The sequence below is a fragment of the Sphaerodactylus townsendi genome, linkage group LG03, assembly GCF_021028975.2.
Source record: "Sphaerodactylus townsendi isolate TG3544 linkage group LG03, MPM_Stown_v2.3, whole genome shotgun sequence".
Lineage (NCBI taxonomy): Eukaryota > Metazoa > Chordata > Lepidosauria > Squamata > Sphaerodactylidae > Sphaerodactylus > Sphaerodactylus townsendi.
This window is the reverse complement of record NC_059427.1, coordinates 129,516,820-129,541,064: the sequence shown is the minus strand read 5'-3', so window position 1 is coordinate 129,541,064 and position 24,245 is coordinate 129,516,820.

Sequence of the window (24,245 nt, the reverse complement as noted above, 5' to 3'; positions counted from 1 at the left end):
TGGTTCATAGTTGGTCCTAGATTTCCTCCTCATTTTAACAGAGGTCATGAAACCAACCACCAAGGTAGCCTGACCTTGAACTGCCAGGTTCAGGAAACAAACATCAAATCAGAGAATAAAACTGTCACACAGCCATTTTAAAGTCAGAATTGGTATGTGCCTAGGACTCAACACATTTCTCCACGCCTGTGCCATAAATGGCCCTCAGATAGTTCCTGTTTCGCAGGCAACAGTGAATATAGGACTGGAGGGGATATCCATGGCAACTGTTGTGCAATTTTTCCATGTGGAAGGGTGCCTACATTTGCAAAAGAACCACTTGACTGATTCCCACCACTTCTAAAGTAGCACACAAATGCTACTGGAAGCTACAATATGTATGTGCTGGAATATTAATTTCTTTCTCTGCACTCTGACATATTTCCTATAAAGGATGCTGTACTGACCAATGAACATAAGCAGTACTATTTCTCAGAGTCCATTGATAAAGACTACCAGAATAAGGAATGGCTTAAAACTTTTATATGAACAGCAATTAAAACATCTTGTACAGCAATCTCTAAGCCTTTCCCTAGAACTAAGGTCATTTGACCTTAAGGTAAGTCCACAAATTACCAGTTCCTGCATATGATGAAATATTAAGGATTGTCTTTAAATTGTAAATTCGATCATTACTTAAGGAATATGAGAACAGAGGTCAGCTTATAAATCCAGTCCAGCACATAGTTTTTCACATTGGCTTCCAATACAGTTTACAAACCAGGCATGAAGGCATTGTATTCCAGCAGCTGATATTCAGTGGCATACTGCTTCAGAACATGGAGGTTCTATTTAATAATCATAGTCAGCAGCTGGATTTGTCTGATCCCCTTTGAAAGCCATTCAAATAAGTGGCAGTGATTTTCCTAAGTTCTTGTGAAATACTTTCTTTACTCTTGAATTAATCTTGAATCCATTGGAAAATACTTTCACTGCACAATCCCAAGTCCCAACATTATGAAAAATAAAAAAGAACTATCTACTTTCTTCACACCACTCATAAATAAACCTGTCATGTTTCTCCACCTTTCTCTATCTCCCCCCCCCCAAAAAAAATTGAAAAGCCACACCTGTTGATACAAAGATTGATTGAGATGGCTTGCTAATCTCAGTAAGCCACGGCTTGAAATTGTGGTGAAGACTCCATATTTTTATTATCAGAGGTGGAAAACCAATCAGATTCTTCAGACAGGACCACAGGTATGTTAGAGCTTATTAGAAGAAAAACCACATTTCTACAGCTTTCACTCAGGCAAACATGATCTTTGAGATACATCTAGCCCTATAGGCCATGTTTTGTAAGATCTGTCATTGCAATTCCTTTGTGTCCTCCTTGATTTGAAACAGCTGAGGGAAGCACAAGGTTGTCAACTACTGGCTGTGAACATTGAATAGCTCTTTATCCAGTATCACTGATTTTACCTGCACATAATATGACTCATCTTTGATAAAGATGTTCATTTATGGGAAGAGAAGAAGGGAGCTTATGTCAGTTGATACATGGTGGCTCTCGGTGACTCATTTGCAAGATATGTTTCTGAAAAAATCGCTCACATCCATTCCGACTTGGATACTACAGTTAATACAATTGATGTGATTACGACTCCTGCCTGTCCTATTTTGATGGATAAATTTCAACTTGTGAGGCTTGAGGATGTGAACAGAATCCTTGGAGAGGTGAGATCTACCACATGCAGATTAGATCCTTGGCCATCCTGGCTGTTAAAGGCAGCTATAAGGGGGTGGCTGAGTGAGTAAAAGCAGTAGCGAATGCACCCCTGGAACAGGATGTTGTTCCCATCTCCCTTAACGAAGCAATTATAAGATCTTTTTAAAGAAATCCTTCTTGGATTCCACTGGTTGAGGAAATTATCAGCAAATCTTCAGTATTTTGCAGTGGTTAAGAGCAGGTGGATTCAAATTTGGAGAAACGGGTTTGATTCCCTACTCCTCCACCTGAGTGGCAGAGGCTTATCTGGTGAACCAGATTTATTTCTGCACTCCTACATTCCTGCTGGGTGACCTTGGGCTAGTCACAGTTCTTCAGAACTCTCTCAGCCCCACCTACCTCACAAGGTGTCTGTTGTGGGGAGAGGAAGGGAAAGGAGCTTGTAAGCCACCTTGAGTCTCCTTCAGGAGAGAAAGGTGGGGTATAAATCCAAACTCCTCTTCTACTACTCTCATATAACCTGATCATTTGTTAAAATCACCCAGGGAGGGCTATCCCTCTGTTCCATCAGTACATCTGGTAGGGAGTTGGGAAAGCGCCTTCTTGGTAGTGGCACCTAGTCTCTGGAATGTTCTTCCTACAGAAGCCCGGCTTGCTCCTTCCTTTCTATCCTTCCATCATCAGGTGAAGATGTTTTTATTTTGGACACCCTTTAACATCTAAGTCTAAGGCTACCAATCTTTATCCTCCTTGATCTGAGACTGCAAATGACTTAGCAGACCAGGTGCTCGGGAGCAGCAGCAGCAGCATGCCATTGCTTTCGCATCCTGCATGTGAGGTCCCAAAGGCACCTGGTGGGCCACTGTGAGTAGCAGAGAGCTGGACTAGATGGACTCTGGTCTGATCCAGCAGGCTCTTTCTTATGTTCTTAAGTCTAATGATTGAGATCTTAGCAATTAGCAATTTAGGATTTTTAAGGTGAATTTTATTGTGTTTTTTATTTTTTAATTGCATTGTGTGCTTTTGCGGCCAGATGTGCAGATGCTACTCCAGTGAATAAACACAGGACACACTCTGGAGTGAAATGGGCCACAGCCCTTTTATTGAATACTGAAGCTGAGCGAACAAGAGGAGCTCATCTTAACAGCTGGACAGCATCCCCGCACCAACCCCAATCCTTATTGGAGTGATCCTACAGGTCCCAGGCCGCTGGGCACTCGCCCCCCTTGCAGCCCTTAATTGGTGGGTCATCGGGCTCCACTGCAGAGGCCTTACCAGCATCCACCCTGAGCCCGGCCCATCCCAAGCCCCATTCAGAGGCCTTGAACCACAGGGAGGTCCGTCGTGTGATTTCAGCCTCCCCACAAGGATGCTCTCCTCTGCCCAAGCGGCTAGGGCTGTGACATGAGTAGCAGCTCATCTAATGACCCCGTCCCATAAAGGGAGGGAGGGTGGGTCAATTTGCCAAAGGTGCCAAAAGAGGCTGAGGCCACCATGTGCTGCCTATTATATGGGGAGCGTGCTCCACCCATCGCCCCGTGCGTCACACACAACATTGCTGGGTGGGAAGGCTCTGCTGCACAGCCGCCCAGAGCCACGCATGCTCTGTGCACAGAGCTCACCATGTGCCCTGCCCCCTGTCGCAATTACGTGCCTTGTTGATTCAAGTGCCGTCATTTATTTTATTTTATTGTTATTGGTTATTGTTGGATTTTATTGTATTCTGTAAGGTGTCTTGAATATGGACAATGGAAAGGCAGGGTATAAATACTTTAATGAATAAATAAATGAACGGAGTAGGCTGTTAGCTAAACAGATTCTCTGGCAACAATTCCTCTTCCTCTTAAATTCAATTAGATAATGGTGGGGAAGGGATTGTTAGCTCAGTAGCCTCTGGTGTGCCGCATGCAACTTGCAGTATGGCAAAAACGATGACCTACATGATTTTCAGTTTCTGGACTTCTGCTCTAAAGAGGGGCATGGTTCAGAAAGGGTATCTCCTACTCTCGAGCATCTGCTCAGCTGTCCTTCCTGACTGATGGGGGACCATTTGTAACAGAAATGCACACTGGACAAATGTATAACTATTGCATACATGCAGGCAAGAAACATCTTCCTGAATGTTTTGTGAATGTTAACACAACACTTAGAGATGAAACTCTTCAAGAGTGCCTGTTCTGCATGGGGTTAGCAAAGGAAATGGAAATGGCAGTGTTAGTTCTAGAGAGTAGAAAGCATCCAGGATATACTGCTGGTTTGTTATTCTTATCATCCTGAGTAATATATGCACACTGCAGGTGAGTGCAATTTATTACTCTATTTCTCCATTGGTTAATATTGTTCAACAGCTGACACACAATTGGGACACTGTACAGCATTATGGTTGGGAAGAATTGTGAAAAATGGCACATAAAATACCTAATCTGTTCAAATAAATGCCCCAGAACCCCCTTCCCCATTATGCTGCTTCACTGATGCTAATTTGTAAGGGAATACTTACTAGAAAAGAGTCTTAATTACATTTTTTTGCCTCTTGTGCTTTCAATGTAGGTGACATAGTTAACTGTTCACCCAGTCAGTGCCGTTTACACAGTGCGCCTTCCCATCTATGCAGATTAATTAAATTGCTTTCCAGGTCACAGTGTACCTTTTCCCTTGCCCACTTAGCTTTTAGCTGCCAATTTCTTTACTATAATTTAAGTACTACTAAGGTGCAACAGTCAATAGAGGAGGTTGCTGGCTTTTAGAAAAAGAGTGTATTTAGAAAGCTAGAGCCCCGGACTCAGCAATTCTATGTCTTAAGGAACCAAGGTTCTTGAAGCAGCAGCAGGACTAGGGTGCTTTCACTGTTCACCACCTTGGCTTATTGGAAACAGGGCAGCTGGTTGCTCTGTTGCTCTGCAGTGCCATGACTGCAAATGACTGGAAGGAGATATTGCAGCTACAGCCTAATTTGAGTCCTTTAGTACCCTGGTGGATAACACTGAACCAGTAAGAAGACATAGGCTCGATAGTTCAACTGAAATGAATTAAGGTGGTTTACTGATACACAGTATGGGTTGTAATTGTATTCTCCAGTGCCACAAGGGTTGGATTGACATTCAGCAAGAATCTAGTAGCAGAAGGGTCTGAAAACAATCTTGTCTGGAAAACTGCCAGCTGGTCTGGCCCTTCAGTCTGAGCTGTTCATTGTCTACTCATCCCTATGTATCTATTTGACTGTGTGCCTCTAGACGAGCAATCTTTAGTCTTTTCAGGTCTAGTCTGATCTGCTTGTGACAAAAGACATGAGACACTACAGCCAGAATTATGACTTCACAGGTTTCATGGTCAGGACCCTGGACAGAGCCCTAGAGATCCAGGGAAGAAAACACAATCCAAGAACTAGGAAGTGCATTGCGGTGAAGAACAAGACAAGGGTCAGAGATAGGGAACTTCCATTACAAAATGGCCTCACTTTGCTGTCCTGCTGCTCCTCTCAGCATGTGTGCAAAGAGAGATGGGAGACATAACACCCTTATACTCTATGCAAATATATGAGTAGTAGACAATAAAAAGTAACTTATCAATCAAAGTGCATGACCTAGTGTAGAGGATTCTGCAATCCACCTGTGCGTCCCAACTCATTGTCTGAAAACCCCCCTGTTAGTAGGTTTTCTTGACTTCTGATACCAGGTTCTTGTTAAACAAATAGCATACTCTGGAGAGGGTGATGAATCTAATCAAATAGTGTAAAATGGCTGATATGTACTGAAGAGACAGGGAGATTATAATTTTATAATAGTAACAAAATGTCCCTGTCAAATTCCCATTGCAACTACTCAGATTTAGTTTTTTATGTCTATTGAAAGAAGTCTGTACAATGAGGCATGAGACCCATTTCTTTATGGACCTCAAGTTATAGATACCAGAAACTGATTTAGAGTCAAATTGGGTAGGACAGGTATCCTTGAATACATTCTCCCACTGTTTGAAAAATTTAATTGAGGCTATGGAGACCCCTGATAAAGACTAAACGAAGAGCTGCAGATCTCCTGGACTAGTAGAGGACCTCCCATTGGCAATCCTCTTCCCTCACCACTGCTTGGTGAGCTGCTGGTGGAAAAATGGGGGGAAGTTAATGTTGCTGGAAACAAGGTGATGTCACTACTGGGAGAACCAGGAAGTGATGTCATCACAAAGTGGCAGTTGTAATATTTGCCCCAAACTCTGTAGCAGTGCCCCTATGTCCCAACACCTTTGGAGAGACATGTCCCTCCCCTTCCCATGTCAGAAGCCATTTTTGCACTCAGTTGCCCCTTCTCTTTAGAGGGGAAATTATATAGGCAAAATTGGCATGGATGCTAAGAATTAAACTGTTTTCTCTGCAAGTCATTAGCCAGATTTAAATCAGGGACCATGTATAGTTTGTCCCTCAATAAGCTTCAGCAAAAATAGGATTTTTTTCTTTATACAGCTGCATGTAGATCTAATAACTCAGGGTATCCTTCAGGTATTGGGTGAAGTGAGCTCATGAAAACTTTTGTCACCACATTTCTGTCACTCTTTAAGGTGTCACTGGGCTTCTTTTGTTTTCCCTACAGATCCATTATTGGCAGCTTTACTAAATCTCTGTTTTCATATCCTTCCTGTAGCACACATCTTAACTACACTGTATTTTGAAGGGTGTCATGCTTGGGAAATTTCCATTTATTATGAAGTGTTGAATGGTTGGGGGAAAAACATATTTGTAGTTATGGCTTTTGCTAAGCCTTCGAGATAAAGCAGGATGACTTTTTTTATTTAAAAAAAGGATGTTGTCCTTAATTATCGGAAACACTGGTGAGATGTGCTCTTCTGCCTACCCCACAGGAATTTCCAAGTGTTATTAGCAATTCATTACCGATTATTATTCCTTAACAGCTCAAGGCCCATCAGGCTTGACAGAACGCAGGAAGGGTAGAAAGTTTCGCTCCTTTCTCCCACTGATCAAGAAGAAGAAGAAGAAGAAGAAGAAGAAGAAGAAGAAGAAGAAGAAGAAGAAGAAGAAGAAGAAGAAGAAGAAGAAGAAGAAGAAGAGGAGGAGGAGGAGGAGTTTGGATTTATATCCCCCCTTTTTCTCCTGCAGGAGACTCAAAGGGGCTTACAATCTCCTTTCCCTTTCCCCCTCACAACAAACACCCTGTGAGGTGGGTGGGGCTGAGAGAGCTCCGAAGAACTGTGACTAGCCCAAGGTCACCTAGCTGGCATGTGTGGGAGTGTACAGGCTAATCTAATCTGAATTCCCCAGATAAGCCTCCACAGCTCAGAGCTGGGAATCAAACCCGGTTCCTCCAGATTAGATATACGAGCTCTTAACCTCCTACGCCACTGCTGCTCCTTAGAGCCACTTAGGAAGAACAAGAACACTCCTAAGAGCCACTTAGGAAGAACAAGTGGACGGTTATGTGAACATATGAATCTGCCTTATACCAAGTTCAGACTTTGAATCCTTCCAGCTCAGTGTCATCTGTTCTGATTGACAGCAGGTCTTCAGGCAGAGAAACTTCAGCAGTTTGACAGCCTTTTAACTGAAGATGCCAGAAATTGAATTTAGGACTTTCTGCATACAAAGCATGTGTCCTGCCACAGAGCTGTGGACCCTGCCTTTAAGGAAACATGTAAGTATTTGTTGGGAGCAGGGGTAACTCTGCTTGCTGAGAGGTATGGAAAAATGACCATAACAAAATCTGCTTAGAATAGATTGCTGGGGGAGGGGGGAATTTAGTCTTGAATACATCCAAGAATGAGGATTGCCTGATTTAGGTTGGGAAATTCCTGGAGATGTGGGGGGTGGAGCTTCGGTGGGGGAGGCAGTTCAGCAGGGGCGTGATGACATAGAGCCCTCCTCCCCAAATTGCAATTTTGTCCAGGGAAACTGATATCTGGAGATCTGACATAATTCTGGCAGAACTCCAGGCCCCAGGTGGAGGTTGACAAATCTACGTCCAAGTAGGGCTGCCAGGTCAGGTCAACCCCCCCCCCCCCGACCACCAGCAAGAGATGTGGAAGTAGGATTGCGAGATTTAAGTTGGGCAACTTTTGGAGATTTATGGAGCCTGGGAAGGACAGGGGGCTCAGTGGGGTACAATGCCAGAGTCCACCCAAAACATCAGTTTTCTCTTGGGGAACTGATCACTGTGGTCTGGAGATGAGATACAATTCTGGGGGGTCCAGAATAGAGTTAGGGATGCCAGCTACCTGCAGGCTGGCATTTCTACCTCAAAGTGTTCACAATTTCAAATTAGAAGGTGTCGTTTTGATTATAGGCCTGATCAGGGCTTTCCCATTATGTGCTCCCCCCCTGTTTTTTCCCATTATGTGCCTCCCCCCCCCCGGAGAACTTAGAAGCCTGCATAACATTTTGTGATGTTTGGGAACAGTTTAGTTTCATTTCATCACATGTCATCCTTATCAGAACAAGGTAGTATCAACCTTAAGCATACGGTCTTGTCATACGGAGAGCAGTCTTGTACTCCTGTCAACCTTGAATAGTGCGGATAATTATTGCATTGAAGTTGCAACAACAACAGCAACAAAAGAAAGAAAGAAAGAAAGAAAGAAAGAAAGAAAGAAAGAAAGAAAGAAAGAAAGAAAGAAAGAAAGAAAGAAAGAAAGAAAGAAAGGGGGAAATTTTTTACCCAAAGTCAACATGGTTCTATCCACCTGCGTCATCTTCAGATTTAGAACATAACAACCAGTAATTGCTTGGGACAATCCGTTATTTGCTTTTCCCAAGCGAGAACACTCTGTCTTTAAGTCCCATGTGGATAGTGGGCTTGCTGCTAAGTTCTTCTCTGCAATTTTCTTTGTTCTACCCTGTTATGTTCAGAGGTCATCTTTCTTGGCTACATGCTGAGGACTGGCAACGTGAAAACTTGAAAGAGCTGATTGCATCTTGAAGATTAGGAAAGGGGAGCTCAAATGGAAGGGAGGCTACCTACTGACCATCTCGATTCCTCCTGATGTTTCTACATCTTCTGCACAGTCAAATAGCCAGAGAACATAGAAAAGCCAGTGCTGTGACATTTAATATGCTCTAAGCTGTGCATGGGTTGCTTCCAACAGAAATCAATAGAGCAGCATCCCTTTAAGCATGAAGGTGAGGCAGGCAGAGGGGGAAAAAGCACAGCAACAAAGCCAAAAGCTCACCAGATAATGGCCAAGTAATTTCTTACAGAAGGGGAGGAGGGAAGACAAAAATCACATTTTATAAAGTGTTTGGGTACTTACTAGCAGATTACAGCTACTGAAAAGAAAGTAGGACAACAGCAGTTGTCTATTAAATGCAGGCTATTAAGGTATCTGCTTTTGGAGGATATTGTTAAGTTTCAAGTCTGCTTACTATTAGCTAGTTTATACAGGTCCAATGCACACACACAGGCCACATGATGGCTGTGTCTGTGCAGAAAGTTGTTCACAAGCGTCAGCTCATCTACATGAACAGGTGATTTTCTTCATGAAAATATATTTTCCCTTTCACCCCGCAAAGAGAGACGTGTGTGTGTGTGTGTGTGTGTGTGTGTCTGCACTTTCATGGGGAAAAGCCATTGAGCTGTAGCAACTATCTCGCTTTGTGAATACAGATGCCACAAGGTGTTGTTCCAATGAACCTTGACAATGACAGCAGCCACTGATGCTCTGCTCCTCATATCAAGGATATTCAGGCAGAAACACACTGGCTTATAGTCTACCACTCCACTCAACAAAGTCTAGCCTTCTTCCTGTCTAAGCAGCCTTCCTACAACAGAAGTGGTTCTTAGGAAGATCTACTTCGGTCAACAGGAAGTCTCCTTAAACTGAAGAGAAGGATTCAGACTTTGATAATGGAGTGCTAGGATCAGAGAAGTACAATTTCTAGAAATTTTGAACACACACACACACACACACACACACACACACACACACACACACACACACACACACACACACACACACACACACACACACACACACACACACACACGTGTGTTTATTGTCTGTCCTCGTTCTTTGCTCCCAAGAAGAAATGGAAATGTTGGGAAAATTGAAATATATGCAATTCTTACTGTTCTCGCAAACGTAAACTAATTTTAGTGCTTTAACAACATGCAATGCATCATGTATAACTTGTTTAGCATATAACACTGCAGTATTTGACATACATATGGAATTTAAAAGTCAAAAGTTAACAGAAAGCACAGGCTTTGTAGTAAATAATATAAAGTATCATCAGAAAAACAGTGGTTAAACTGTGAGTACTGTTTTATATTGAGTTTGCGATAAATGGAAACTCTTACAGCGCAAACCTGTGCCAGTGAGTCTGCCCACCTCACCAACATAAGGGGCACCTGCACTAGTAGAAACAGCCTGAGAATGTCCCTCTCCCTGGCTGCAGACCTACGCCACTGGAAGGCATGGCATAAGCCCATTTGATATGAGGCCATTCAGGTGGAAGGAGGGTTTTTAAATGTCCCTCCTTCCTATGCTACCCCAAACTCCTTTGGAGGTGGCGTGGTGCCACTTTCACCTCTCAGTCCCCAGCTGCCACAGAACTTCCACTTGCCCCCTTCTGGATTGAGCTGATAGCTTTCAATAATAATATGTGCATAGCTAGATGTCATTTTAGTAAGATACTAGCTTATTCCATCTGTGGCTACAAGTTAGAGAGAGCTCAGTGAAACTTTCAAAATTTTCTTCTGAGACTTTGGTGCACGTTAGTTTAGTTCTCCCTGAAATTGCCAGTTTTTCCACTGGAAAAATTGAAAAAGAAAAGGCCTCAGGAAAAAAAAAAGGATGAGCTGTTTTTCCTCCCAATTCTTTTTCAGATTTTTCCCCCTGGTTTTCATATCTCTAGGTCAGATACAACCAAACAGTTCATTTGATGGGTAAACTGGAGGCTGACATATTAGTTATCCATGGGTTGGCTATCTATCTCGGTATAGCCCATTTACATTTTTACAATGGACTGCAAGTAAGTAATACAATTGTCTTAAAAAGACATGTGTTGGATACTACTAGTTTTAAATAACGTTGGACTCTAGCCACTGCACAAAAGTTCGGGGAAAGAGCACTGTGTCCAAAATAGTGGCATAGATCTTTTCTTTTGTAAACAAAATTTCATATATGTTGATTTTTAAAATTCTTTCCCTCCATTATCAACCTATCACTTTTTACTTTGTGGAAACTATCAAAGGGACAAATCAGACATAGACTGCCCAGTACTTATTACAGGTCTTGGCTTCATGAGATCGTTCTATGTTTTTACTGTATAATTAACTTATGCCTAATAGAGGTTTTGTTTGTTAGTTTGTTCGTTTGCTTTCTTTCTTTTTACACAAGTGTGTTCTCTTTGCTTTCAGCGTACATTTACCCATCTTCAATGCGGAATGCGCTTTCACTTCTGCAATTCCCCATGTTTTGCAAATGCTCTCAAAATACATCCTTTTTGGATGTATCTTCAGGTTTCTTCACAGGTAAAGTAAAGGCAATCCCAATGCATAAACAGTTGCCTCAGGTTTCCTCTCTGCACCCTCCCTGCCTCCCCCTGCCCACACCATAGTTGTTTCTCCCACTCAACCACCCGTCTCCCTTTCCCCCTTCATTTCCATACCATGTCCATTTTGGAATACTTGAAAGCTTTGGGAGCTTTCCCTAGTTGTCTCTTTTTTTAAAATTTTAGTGGCAAAAGTTTATTGATGAAACAATGAACCAGAGTGAATTTTATAAGGCTGGATTCTTGGATTTGTCAACATTTATCTTTTTCTGTGCTTCTTCTCCTCCTGTGATCCTTCTTAAAAGGGGGTGGGTGGGCTTCATTGGCCACATGGATATCTTGGAAAGACTTTTCCTTTCTACAGAAAGGACACCACTGAAGGCAGGCTAGGACAGTGACGGTGAACCTTTTTGAGACCGAGTGCCCAAATTGCGACCCAAGACCCACTTATTTATTGCAAAGTGCCAACCCGGCAATTTAACCTGAATACTGAGGTTTTAGTTTAGAAAAAACGGTTGGCTCTGAGGCGTGCATTACTTGGGAGTAGTCGGTGGCTTTGAAGCAACCGTGTAGCTCTTCCAATGGGTGAATCATGACCCTAGGAGGGTTTACTCAGAAGCAAACCTCATTGCCAGCAACTGAGCTTACCCCCAGGTAAAGGATCGCGGTTTAGTTCTTTGCATGAAAATCAGTGGGGTTTAACAGCATTTAACAGGGTTACCTACACAGCTTCCCCAAAACTAGGTCTTAGGTTTAATGTTAAAAATCGAGCCCAGTGGCCCAGGCCAGCCTAGATGTGTGTGTGTGGGATGGGGGTGACTCTGTGCGCTGCGATGCTCCACAGAAAGTGGCTTCTTCGAGTGCCACCTCTGGCAATTCCGCGATGCCATAAGGTGGAGTTCGCTTTCACCACTGGGCTAGGAGTTCCTCCCAGCCAGGCACTGACCAGACTGATGTGCTTTCTACAGAAAAAAAACATCTGGGGGAGTCTATCCCAATCGCTCAGTGGTGGACTTTCCTCCATTTTCAGAGCCTGATTTTGCTGCCTGATTTTGCAAGCCCTTCACCTTTTTACTTTTCTGTTCTCTGAGCAGTGAACCTTGATCCTGTGTGAACAATATAGTCGTGATTATGATTTCTTCCTTCCTGCTTTGGGATCAGCAACACTGTGCTCCAAATCAGAGAGATGGGAAGAAAGTCTGCACGTGCCCTATGATTTTATACCTAAAGGCACACAAGCTGTCCCTTCGCAAGCCTTGGACTGCTCAAGAGTAAATGCACTGAGTAACCTCATTGCCTACCACATTTGGGCAGAATGTTCTGTTTTGGCTGCTGGTTCCGAAGGAATGAGGGGTTTGGGGCACAGGAAATCTTCCCAGTCACCAAATGAATGAATTTTGATGCAAGTTAGTCAGGGTAGGTTGGGAGGAGGGGGGAGACTGCAGGAGTCTTTGGGCCTTTCCCCACTTACCTTAAGCCCGGCGCTACTCTCCTCAAGTAGCGCAGGGTCCCCCGGCACTCCCCACGACAGGGGCGGCGACAGCGCAGCCGCCCTGATGCTGCTGCTGTCACACCCCCTCAGCGCGCGGCATCCCTGGCGCTGGAGAAAACGGCGCCTTTTTGATGACCCCATGCAGAGCGCGGGGTTGTGGGGACGCCCGGGCACGCACCAGGGTGCCGCACGCTGAGAGCAGTGCGCAGCATAGGGGTGATCTTGGTGAGTGGGGAAACGCCCTTTGACTTATTTTCAGCAGTTTCTGTGCACTTATTATTTTTTTAAAGGAGGGATTGGAAGCTTCTCCACCTTATTTTTTTAAAAGTGAAACCATCTACTCAGAAGTAGATCCAAGGCTCAGTGCACTGACTTCTTTGAACTTGTTCAGCTTGCCAGCCTACAAAATCTGGGGAGATCTATGTGTCTTGGCAGCACTCTCCGTACGCTGGTCTGGGAAGTTGTGTGTGTGTGTGTGTATACTGCTTATCAATGTTGCCCCCCCAATTGATCTGGGGAGAGCCCATATGTGACTTGATGAAGGGGCACCAAGGCTGGTTGGCTAGTCTCCTGGGATTACAACTGATCTCCAGTTGAGCCCTTCAGATTAGACCAGCGTTCTGTCGCTAGTCTCCCACTGCTGAAACAAACAAACAAAGAAATAAGATGTGGAAGAAGACAACGAAGGTGAGCAAAATGGTGCATTGGGACACTTCGGGGGAAGGGAAAGGGAGGGGACCGTGTAATATGGATGCTCGAAAGTACATGCATCCGCACCAAGCCACAAAGATTCATGTTTTGTGCAGAAAAAAAAGGATATTCAGAAGTCACACCCTCACAAGTGAAAGGTGTGGCTTTCACACATATGAAAAATACTAGCCCTGCATGAGATTAAACAAAAAAAGGGGGCGGGAAGGATGTTGCACAAAAGAGAAAACGCCCTGTGAATCAAAAATTGTGATTTGACTGCTTCTCAGCCATGTGGTAAACAGTATATTCATAAAAGGCCACAATGATAAATATGTAGTTGCTGATAATGGGAAATGAAATTTTAGTACTTTCTCCCCTCCATAATGTCTAGTAAAACATATCTTACCTTTTGACACCTGAACATTCTGTACTTTCCCACCTCCAGTTCACCCACCACTGGCTGCCAATGGCAAGGAAACACAGAGCTTTATATTTTGATGACATATTATGAGGTAAGTTCTGTTAGATATTACCGGGGAGGGGGGGCATAATTGCTTCTTGTCTTGGTAACTAACCATTTGTTATTTCAATCTAATTGTGGGATAAGGTTGCCTCCAAAATTATTCTCATTCAAATTTCTCTCCAATTGGAATTCAAAATAATCTAGTCTTGTATTGTGCTTCAAGGATTGTCCAATTTTTAAAAAAGTTTTTATTTCTGATTTTTGTACAGAACACCATGCACATAGCTTCAGCTTCCAGTCCTTTCATTTCATTCATGCCTCTACAATACCAATGCACAGTTGTATCTTTATAAAGCACTGCAAAAATGTAGTTGTGATGTGACTTTGAATATGGTTATATTAATATTCTTTACATGTCGTGTTTTACCAGTGTGGATTAGGTCACTTGTGTGTCAGTATAAAAGCTCACGAAAAGAACCTCGAGGCAATCTTACATATAAAGAAAACAAAGTTGGGGAGGTTTTTTGCAATGTTTTATCAACGTTTATGCATACCTTGGTAAAGTGGAAGGGAAAGAAGACTGAAATGAATTGAATAAGCTATGGAAAACTGCAAAGGTTCCAATTCCAGATTAATTTTTAGAGATTCTACTAGTTAAACCAGAATTAAGGTGGGTTAGACTCATATCCATAGCTAATATCTATAACAACATTGGCATGAAATGGAGGAAATCCTCTCATTCCTATCAGAAATTCCCCTGTGTCCGAGTGCACACTGAATCTAAATTCTCATCAGGATGATACTTGTTCATACTTGTTAAGAGTTCAGTCACACCAGAAAAGAAGAAGAAAAGTATTCTCCGAATTGGTTCACCCAGGCAAATATCACCGGCCAGTCAGGGAAATGGATCAATTTCACACTTCTGCTTCACAGCTCTGGCCTCCTCCATGCACATCTGTTCAGCAAATCTATCTTGATGAATGTCTCCAGTGATTTTTAATAAGACACAGCAGGAGGTGGCAGGTGCCTCTGTGCTCATACAAAAACCCATGATAAGACAACATGTCTCCTTGACAAGGACACCTGCTATCCCCTGATGCCAAACAAGAGGCCATGATCACAGTTCTGACAGGGAATTCTCCAGCATATGGCCCACAGTACAGTCCTTTTAAAATTCAATTATTAATTCTGAGCAAAAAATAAAATGTCTTCCAAAAGGCATAAGTGAAAGATCAAAAATGTCACCATGCTGTATGCTGAGTTTAGCATACACACCTTGAATTCTAGCATACTGTGACAGAAAGCTGGTACATGTCTGGGGGGCCAGCTTGGTGTAGTGGTTAAGAGCAGGTGGATTCTAATCTGGAGAACCAAATTTGATTCCCCACTCTTCCACCTGAGTGGTGGAGGCTTATCTGGTGGACCAGTGTTTCCGCACTCCTAGATTCCTGCTGGGTGACCTTGGGGTAGTCACAGTTTTTTGGAACTCCCTTAGCCCACCTACCTCACAAGGTGTCTGTTGTGGGGAGAGGAAGGGAAAGGAGCTTGTAAGCCACCTTGAGTCTCCTTACGGAGAGAAAGGTGGGGTATAAATCCAAACTCTTCTTTTTCTTCTTCTGGATATAAAGGAGAGCACAGGTCATTTTGTGTGATTGAATTTACAGATGTGTATTAATAGTAAGGATGCATCTGCTTTCAGAACTTTAACTTTTAAAGACATCCCCTAGGGTTGCCAACTGAAGATTTCCTGGGATTACAACTGATCTCCAGGTGACAGATATGAATTTCTCTGGAGAAAATGGCTGCTTTGGAGGGTAGACTTCATGGCATTCTACCCAATTAAAGTCTTTCCCCTCCACAAACCCCACCCTCCTCAGACTCTATCCCCCAAAACTCCAGATATTTCCTAATCTGAAGCGGGCAACCCTATCCCCCTAGTGGTGGTGCAAATATTTGATGAACTCTAGTGAACATAAATGTGCATTAACATATTTTTGGGAAAAGTACCATCAGCATTTTACCCAGTGGTGTACCACCCTAGGGACATGGGGACACCCATATCCTTGGACACATGCCTTTTGGTCACGTGGGGGGTGGGGGTGGAGAAGGAGTTGTCTCCGAGTGCCTTTTCCCCCTGATACGCCTCTGATTTTACCTCAAGACAAACGACAACAAAGACGACAAAAACAATTCTTGGATAAAACTCTTGGACAGTGTCATGCAGGCGGCAGCTATCTGAAAACAGGGACTGTCCTTGGTAAACGGGAAATTTAGAGTACATTCAAGATGATAAGTTACAGTGTCACCCTACAGAGTTAATAGGATTAGAAGGGTGAATCTGTTTTGGGTTGCATCACTGAAAGGCAATCAAAATGTATCTTCAAGGTCTGCCACTAGAGGGAGAGGATTACTGTGAGCAGAGAGGAGCTGCTAACAGCCATGTTTGTTTCACTTCAGTCTTTTGGTTTGCTCTTTCGTTGGTGTTTTTGGCCATTTATGCACTTATGGTCTGCTTTGCAGTCAGTGTTCATTTTTATTTGTTTGTTTGATTGATTTTAATGTGCCATTCCTACCCTTCCGGGCTGGGGTCAGCTGACAACATGTGTATATAAACATTTAAAAGCATCTAAAACAACAATAAGACCTACCACTAGATTTAAGCAGTGGTAATCTCTGAATTCGTCAGACGAATAGCAAGAACCATAACTCCCAAGGGCCATGATGACTAGATAAAAAGTTGGGGATCAAAGACTGTGGTGGGGGAGGCCTAGATGTTTAACTGTAGTTGCCTCAACCATATGCCTGGTAAAACCATATGCTGGTCCTGCAGAACTGTATAAGGTCTCACAGGGACTTAGTCTCCTCAGACAGAGTATTCCGTCAGTCTGAGGCCAGGGCAGAAATAGCCCTGGCTGAGACAATGGGGATTGTAGCAGGAGAGATGGTCCCAGACTATTCAGGGCCTTCTATGTTAGTATGAGAATCTTGAATCTGATTCGGTGCTCCACCTGAAGCCAGTGCAGCTGGCAGAGCACAGATTGTACATGTGCCTGCCATGGGAACCCCATAAGGACCCGCACTGCTGCATTCTGGATGATTTGGAGCCTCCGGAGCAAACCCAAAGATAGTTCTGCATAGAGCAAATTGCAGTAATCTAGCCTACAGGTGACCATTTCATGAATCACTTTAGCTAGATTGGTCTGAGACAGATAGGGTGCATAGAAGTTCTCTTGCTGGTTGCAAAACTCTGTCCCCGGCCATGGAGAAAGGAGCACAGCTACTGTATGGTGGATCCCTATATTCCCATGCTGGCAAGGTGTTTGGTTAAGATGTCATAGACGATCAAATCAAATACCGCTGATAGATCTAAAAGAATCTGCAGTGCTGACCCATCTTAGTCCAGGTGTCTCCGGACGTCATCTGTGAGGGCGACCAGAGCTGTTACCACCCCACAGCCAGTGTGAAAATTGGACTGGAACAGATCCAGGGATGATGCCTCATCCAGAAAAGTCTGGGCTGCTTTGGCACTTGCACTGGGTGGATGGGGGGTGGAGGAGCTCAAGGTGGTGGTGGCAGTGGCGGTGAGTCTTGGATGACTGGCAGAGTCTCGAATGGTGGCTGCCAACATTCCCAGATAATCAGTAACAGAGCATGACTGTTTCTCTTAGCCTCTCCGCCAGCATGCCTTGGGATGGGACAAAGACTGGAAGGGGACTATCTATATCTACGAGACCTTCCTTTGACATGTCTTCTCCTACCATCAAACCTCGGCATCCCCCAATAACTGGAATCCTGGCCCCCTATATGGCCTCCTTCATCATAACTCAGCCCCTTGGAGAATGTGAATTCCCCCTCCCCGCACATTACAAGTAAAAAATCCACCAACCCACTCTCCCACCCCCCAATTCCAGCTAGTATTGCTGTTGTCCCTGTTTCTGGGACTCACACGACACCATCCACTCAGTCATACCTCTAACGGTTGGTGTTACAGATTCACAGGGATACTATCCCCTCCCTGTGGCTTATGGTCTCTAACCCCTGTAGGCCTGGAAAGCCCAAGGGGATGCTGATGGAAAAAATAAAGCCAGGCTCACAAGCTTCTGCAGACTATCACAGCCCTCTGATAACTTTAGTTTCTTGCTGTAAGCCTGCTTTGGATCCTCCTATGAACATCACATTCTACTGGGGGCTCTTGCTGAGCCCTCAGATTTCTCAGTAGTTCTGTAGGGCACTTGGGAGTTTCTGGTGTCTCAGTTGAACTCAGAGAGTGTCCGGGTCTTCTAAAGGCTCTCTGGAATTCTCTGATGTTGCCTGGAGCCTCCTGCAGAGTGCTGGTGCTGCTTGAGTTCCACAATGAGGCTTGACAGTCTCTACAAATCCCCAAGGCCTTCAAAGCAACTCAGTGGTCTCTGATGTATCCAAAGCCTTCTGAGACCTCTCGATCTCCTCCAAGACCTCTTTGCTCATCCCAGACACCTCCCAAGCTCCTGGTTAAAAGCCAGAAGTTCTGAGACGTTCTGAGGGTTGCTCTTGTTGGATATATGAAGTCCTTTAAGGTTTCTCTTGGAATGCTGCAGCATCCAGACTAGTCTGGCAACTCTTGAAACTGCCAGAAAACTCTTAGATGCCCTCACCTTCCCACAGTCGTAGCCACTTCAGCTGGCTGTTCCTTTAGCTGGAGGATTCTTTGGAGGGTCAGCCAAATGGACATGATGTTCTGGGGCCACAGAACCGAACACCTTATCTGGGGCCACAGAACCGAACACCTTGGTCAGGCCTGTCTGCTCCCCCTGCCACTAATGACTGGGTGTACTCTATTCCATCCTCTGCTCCTCCTGGCCAACAAGATGTTTGCCTCTTCTCATCAGAGTAGGTCTTAAAACTCTCCTTGAACATTCCCCAGATTTGTTGCCTGAATTAGATTATTTCTAAATATGTTAATACATAATCAGTTGCAGTCAATTTCTGTACCCAAATGCAGCTAAATTTTGGTTCTAATAGGCAATTCTCTTGGAGTTCCTTCCCTGAGCATCCAGCTCTGATGCCATCTTGCTTCCCTTCAGGATTGTTTATTTTTTATGACACCTTTAGAATTTCCTGCGTCTCAGATCAGTCTGGTTAATTCCCCACCCACCATTAGATGTGTGCTCCTCACGGCAAATACCCCGGGGTCCTGCAGCACTCCCCACTACACCAGCAATGACAATGCAGCGACAACGCAGTAACCCCAATTCTGCCGCTCCTCCCACCCCTCAGCGCGCGTCATTTCGGATCCTGGTCGGCAGTACACCTTTTTGAAACCGCGCACCGAACACGGAGCAGGGGGCCCCTCCACTTTCACTTTTGAAGTGGGGAAAGGGCTTCTGTCATTGGGGTTTCCAAAACCTGGTAAAATGTACCTTTCCTCCCAGCTTTGTAGGGAAAGTGAAAGGGATCAGTATGCGTTTTGCTGTCCTGGGTTTTCTCACTCCTCACGGCTTCCCCCACCCACCCACCCACCCGCAGTTTTTTTGGCAGGGATGGAACAAGGAAGTGAGGGTGGATCCACACAGCTGGGAGACACTTCAGAACTGAAGACTTTTCTGCAAATGGCAAACCACGGGGAACTCACTGTGAAGCACACAGCCACATGGGAAGTGCGAAGTGCACACAAGCTCTTTGATTCTTTTCTTTGAAGCCACTTTATGTTATTTTTATGGCCATTATGATGCCATTTGTGCATGACTGATGCAAACCAATGTGTGGCTTTTATTGGGGAAAACATTTATCATGTCTAAAGAAAAAGCAACGGACAAATAGAGGCCAGTGGGCTCAGTTCTCAGAAGGGAGAAACAAACTCAAAATGGAGAAAATTTAATTCAATCTGACAGCTTTGAAAATTTGATCTCGTTTCTAATTGTAAGGAGAGCTGTTCTATTCCTGAGAGGCCAGCCCTGAAGACCTCCAGATAATGAAGATACGGAAGTCCTGTGAGGGTAAAAAAGTTGCCTCCTGCTGGCAGCTCTTTCTACCCACTGCCACTTTGAGTGGTAGTGGAAGAAAAATAATAATACTGGTATTTCACACAATGTGACATCACTTGTGAAGAATACCTGAAAGTTACTTCATGTAGCTCTGGGGATTGCCTGAAACTTCATGGTTTTACCATAGAGTTCATGGTGATGCCTAGAGTGACATGATAGCACTGCAGAACTGATGTCTTGGTGTATGGGATATTATGAGTGCACCTGTTCCTCAAGGTCCCATGCCTGGCAACCATAGCAGTGAACTAAGTATGGGGCTAGAGAAGAGGGAGGGAATGCACTTACTTCATTACTGGCTATTTCTGCATTTAATTTACATGAATATAAACTATGCAAGTTCATTCATACTCTGCAAAATTTCAACCAATATAGAAATCAGGGGTTTCAGCATTGCCAGCTGTGGCTTGGAAACTTCCTGGAGGCTTGCGGGCAGTGCCCTGGGCAGGTAAAGTCTGAGGAGGAAAGGGAGCTTGAAGGGCATGTAATTCCATAGAGTCCAGCCTTCAAAGCTGCCATTTTCCCCAAGGCGATGAATTTCTGTATTCTGGTGATTGCAGGAGAATTCTAGGCTGCACTTGGAGGTAACACTAAATACGATTAGCAATCATCCATATACTGGCTTTGATCCCCCAGAGGATTTCTGCACATGGAAGGGGGAGATTTTTGTTGATTTCCCGCTTCTGCTGCAGACTTCTGAACACCCTCCCCATCCTATTCTGTCAGATCCTTTGTCTAGAACTGCCAACCTCCAGATGGTGTCTGGAATGCTCCTGGGATGACAACTGATCTTCCAAGCAATGGAGATCAGTTCACTTGGATAAAATGCCCACTTTGGAAAGTGGACTGTATGGCATCATATACCCCCTGAAGTCGCTCCCCTCCCCAAATCGCACCATCCTCAGCCTCCCCCCCAAAACACCCCTCCAGATGTTTCCCAACCTGGAGCTGGCAACCCCATCCTGTCCCTAGATTTGTCAAGTCACAACGGACAACCCTTTTATTCAGTGGTGGGATCCAAAAATTTTAATAACAGGTTCCAATGGTGGTGGGATTCAAACAGTGGCGGTGCCGCACACACGCACCTCCAGTCCCTTACTAAAGCAACCCCTTCTCGGCACTCAGAAAAAATTAGTAACCACTTCTAGAGAAGTGGTGAGAACTGGTTGGTTCCCACCTCTGCCTTTATTCATCATTGCTCAGTGTTTGTTAGCCATGATGAATAAAGGGAACTTCTTCAACCAGAGGAAGTAGACTTCTGAATTCCAGAGCTAGGATGTAGAACTGATGGAGGCTTAGCCTCTGTGCCCAGTTTGTTGGCCCTGCAGGAACAACTCATTTGCCAGTGTGTGAAACAGGAAGTGGATGAGATGGACCACTGGTCTGATCCGACAGGGCAGTTCTTACATTCTTATAGTCAGGCCAGTCTTAGATATTTGGTAAATCTGTTAAGGATAGGGGGGTATGGATGTGCAAGCTGAATTTTGAGAATTAGAATTAGTGAGAAACAGAGGCGTAGCACCAAGGGGAAAGGGGGGGTGCGTGACACATCGGGGGCATGGCGAGGGCATGGCTGGGGCGTTCCGGGTGGGACGGGGGCATTCCAGGGTGGGGCGGGGCGGAGGACGTACCAGTGCACTGGGTGCTTTCCCCCTTTCTAAGCCTCTGGTGAGAAGAGAATAGGCAAGTCAACATGACCTGTCTGTTGGAATGGGAGCACCAGAGAAATTGTCGTTGCTGTTGCCATTGCCACTGCCATTGCCGTTGCCGTTGTCATCTCATTTTTAGACCCTTACTAGCCAAACCTATCTGGGTGGTTTGCAACAAATGCAAAACAATCAAAATACAATAAATATTGTGTTAACTGTTGGAAAGGCATCCTCCCCTTTGGATTAGTTAAGAGCTGCCTGGATATTTGGGCTGTGGCAAAGGTTATAGGTACAGCAGAGCTGCACAAGGTAGCAGAGAAGTGATGGCGAATACAGTGTTCTCCCCCTCATATGTATAAAACATAGCGCTTTGACAATTGGGTCTTGTGCACCTCAGGCACTTGAGGTGTGAAGGCATTGAAACAGAAGTCTTTTCCCTAAGCAATAGTCAGCAAGGCTCTTATTACATTCAGGAGGGGAGAAAGAGAGAGAGAGATTACGAGAGTTCTCTTTTAATTGCATTTCATTAGCGTACTTGAGTTGCTAAGACTCTTCAGTGTCTGGCTCACTTTCCCTCTGGAGAATACAGCTTTGAGCCAGGTTGGGGGATTTCCCTTCTGAAACCCAAAAGATAAAAGGAAATGTGGCTGTTCTGACTGTAGCCATATAATTCTGGATTTGGGTGGGAGGGGGCAGAATTAGTAAACTGGCCATGGGGTAGGGCGCTTTTCAAATTATCAATAGGATTGCTGAATTCTCTGACAATGGTTTTTCTCAATGCATAAATGTAGGTTGGCAAGAAACACACCATCCTTGTGTTCAGCTCGATAATGCTGCAAACGCAGAGAGATGTCGCCAATGCCATCCTTGGAGGTCAGTGTGGGGTGCATACTTCACACTGTTGTCCTCCCCAATCCCTGGAGAATCACTTGTGGCTAGGAAATGCTGCTCACACTTGTATAAACTAATGTACACATATACACACACCGAGACCCATAACTGTATTTCTTATCTATGTAACCTTTATGATGCAGTGCACAGATTTCCTGCCATTCTGTGCCTAGCAGAGGCTAGATTTATGACTGACCTACAAATAGCTGTGGATTGTGCCATGCTGCTTAGCAACCTTCTTCTCCTCCCACCTCCTGAGTTCCAGCATAAAAATTACTTAAAAACCTTAGCACTGGCTAAGGAGGGTTTTTTGTACACATATCAGGGTGGGGAGGGAAGCAAGAGGCTTCATTGTCAGGTCGGCAAAACAGAGGCAGCCCTAATACACATATTGTTCTTGTTTGCACCTGTATATGAATACATATGGATTGACTCTATAAAGAAAGCGATGGCCCTCAGCTTGCAAGATTTCAACAAGGCTATTCATAGGGTCACCATGGGTTGCAAATGACTTGATGGCACTTAACATCCTCTTGAATACATATTCTTGTGTGGGCGTACACATCCATATTTACGACCAGTGACCAACATAAGAACATAAGAACATAAGAACAAGCCAGCTGGATCAGACCAGAGTCCATCTAGTCCAGCTCTCTGCTACTCGCAGTGGCCCACCAGGTGCCTTTGGGAGTTCACATGTAGGATGTGAAAGCAATGGCCTTCTGTGGCTGTTGCTCCCGAGCACCTGGACTGTTAAGGCATTTGCAATCTCAGATCAAAGAGGATCAAGATTGGTAGCCATAAATCGACTTCTCCTCCATAAATCTGTCCAAGCCCCTTTTAAAGCTATCCAGGTTAGTGGCCATCACCACCTCCTGTGGCAGCATATTCCAAACACCAATCACACGTTGCGTGAAGAAGTGTTTCCTTTTATTAGTTCTAATTCTTCCCCCCAGCATTTTCAATGAATGCCCCCTGGTTCTAGTATTGTGAGAAAGAGAGAAAAATTTCTCTCTGTCAACATTTTCTACCCCATGCATAATTTTATAGACTTCAATCATATCCCCCCTCAGACGTCTCCTCTCCAAACTAAAGAGTCCCAAACGCTGCAGCCTTTCCTCATAAGGAAGGTGCTGCAGTCCCTCAATCATCCTCGTCGCCCTTCTCTGCACTTTTTCTATCTCTTCAATATCCTTTTTGAGATGTGGCGACCAGAACTGAACACAGTACTCCAAGTGCGGTCGCACCACAGCTTTATATAAGGGCATGACAATCTTTGCAGTTTTATTCTCAATTCCTTTCCTAATTATCCCCAGCATAGAGTTTGCCTTTTTCACAGCTGCCATACATTGAGTTGACATTCCCATGGAACTATCAACTAAGACGCCCAAATCCCTTTCCTGGTCTGTGACTGATAGCACTGACCCCTGTAGCATGTATGTGAAGTTTGGATTTTTTGCCCCTATGTGCATCACTTTGCATTTTGCTACATTGAACTGCATTTGCCATTTCTTAGCCCACTCACCTAATTTATCAAGGTCCGCTTGGAGCTCCTCGCAATCCTTTGTGGTTCTCACCACCCTACATAATTTGGTATCATCTGCAAACTTGGCCACCACGCTACCCACCCCTACTTCCAGGTCATTTATGAATAGGTTAAAGAGCACTGGTCCCAATACGGATCCTTGGGGGACACCACTCCCTACATCTCTCCATTGTGAGAATTTCCCATTTACACCCACTCTTTGCTTCCTGTTTCTCAACCAGTTTTTAATCCATAGGAGGACTTCCCCTCTTATTCCTTCATTGCTGAGTTTTCTCAATAGTCTCTGGTGAGGA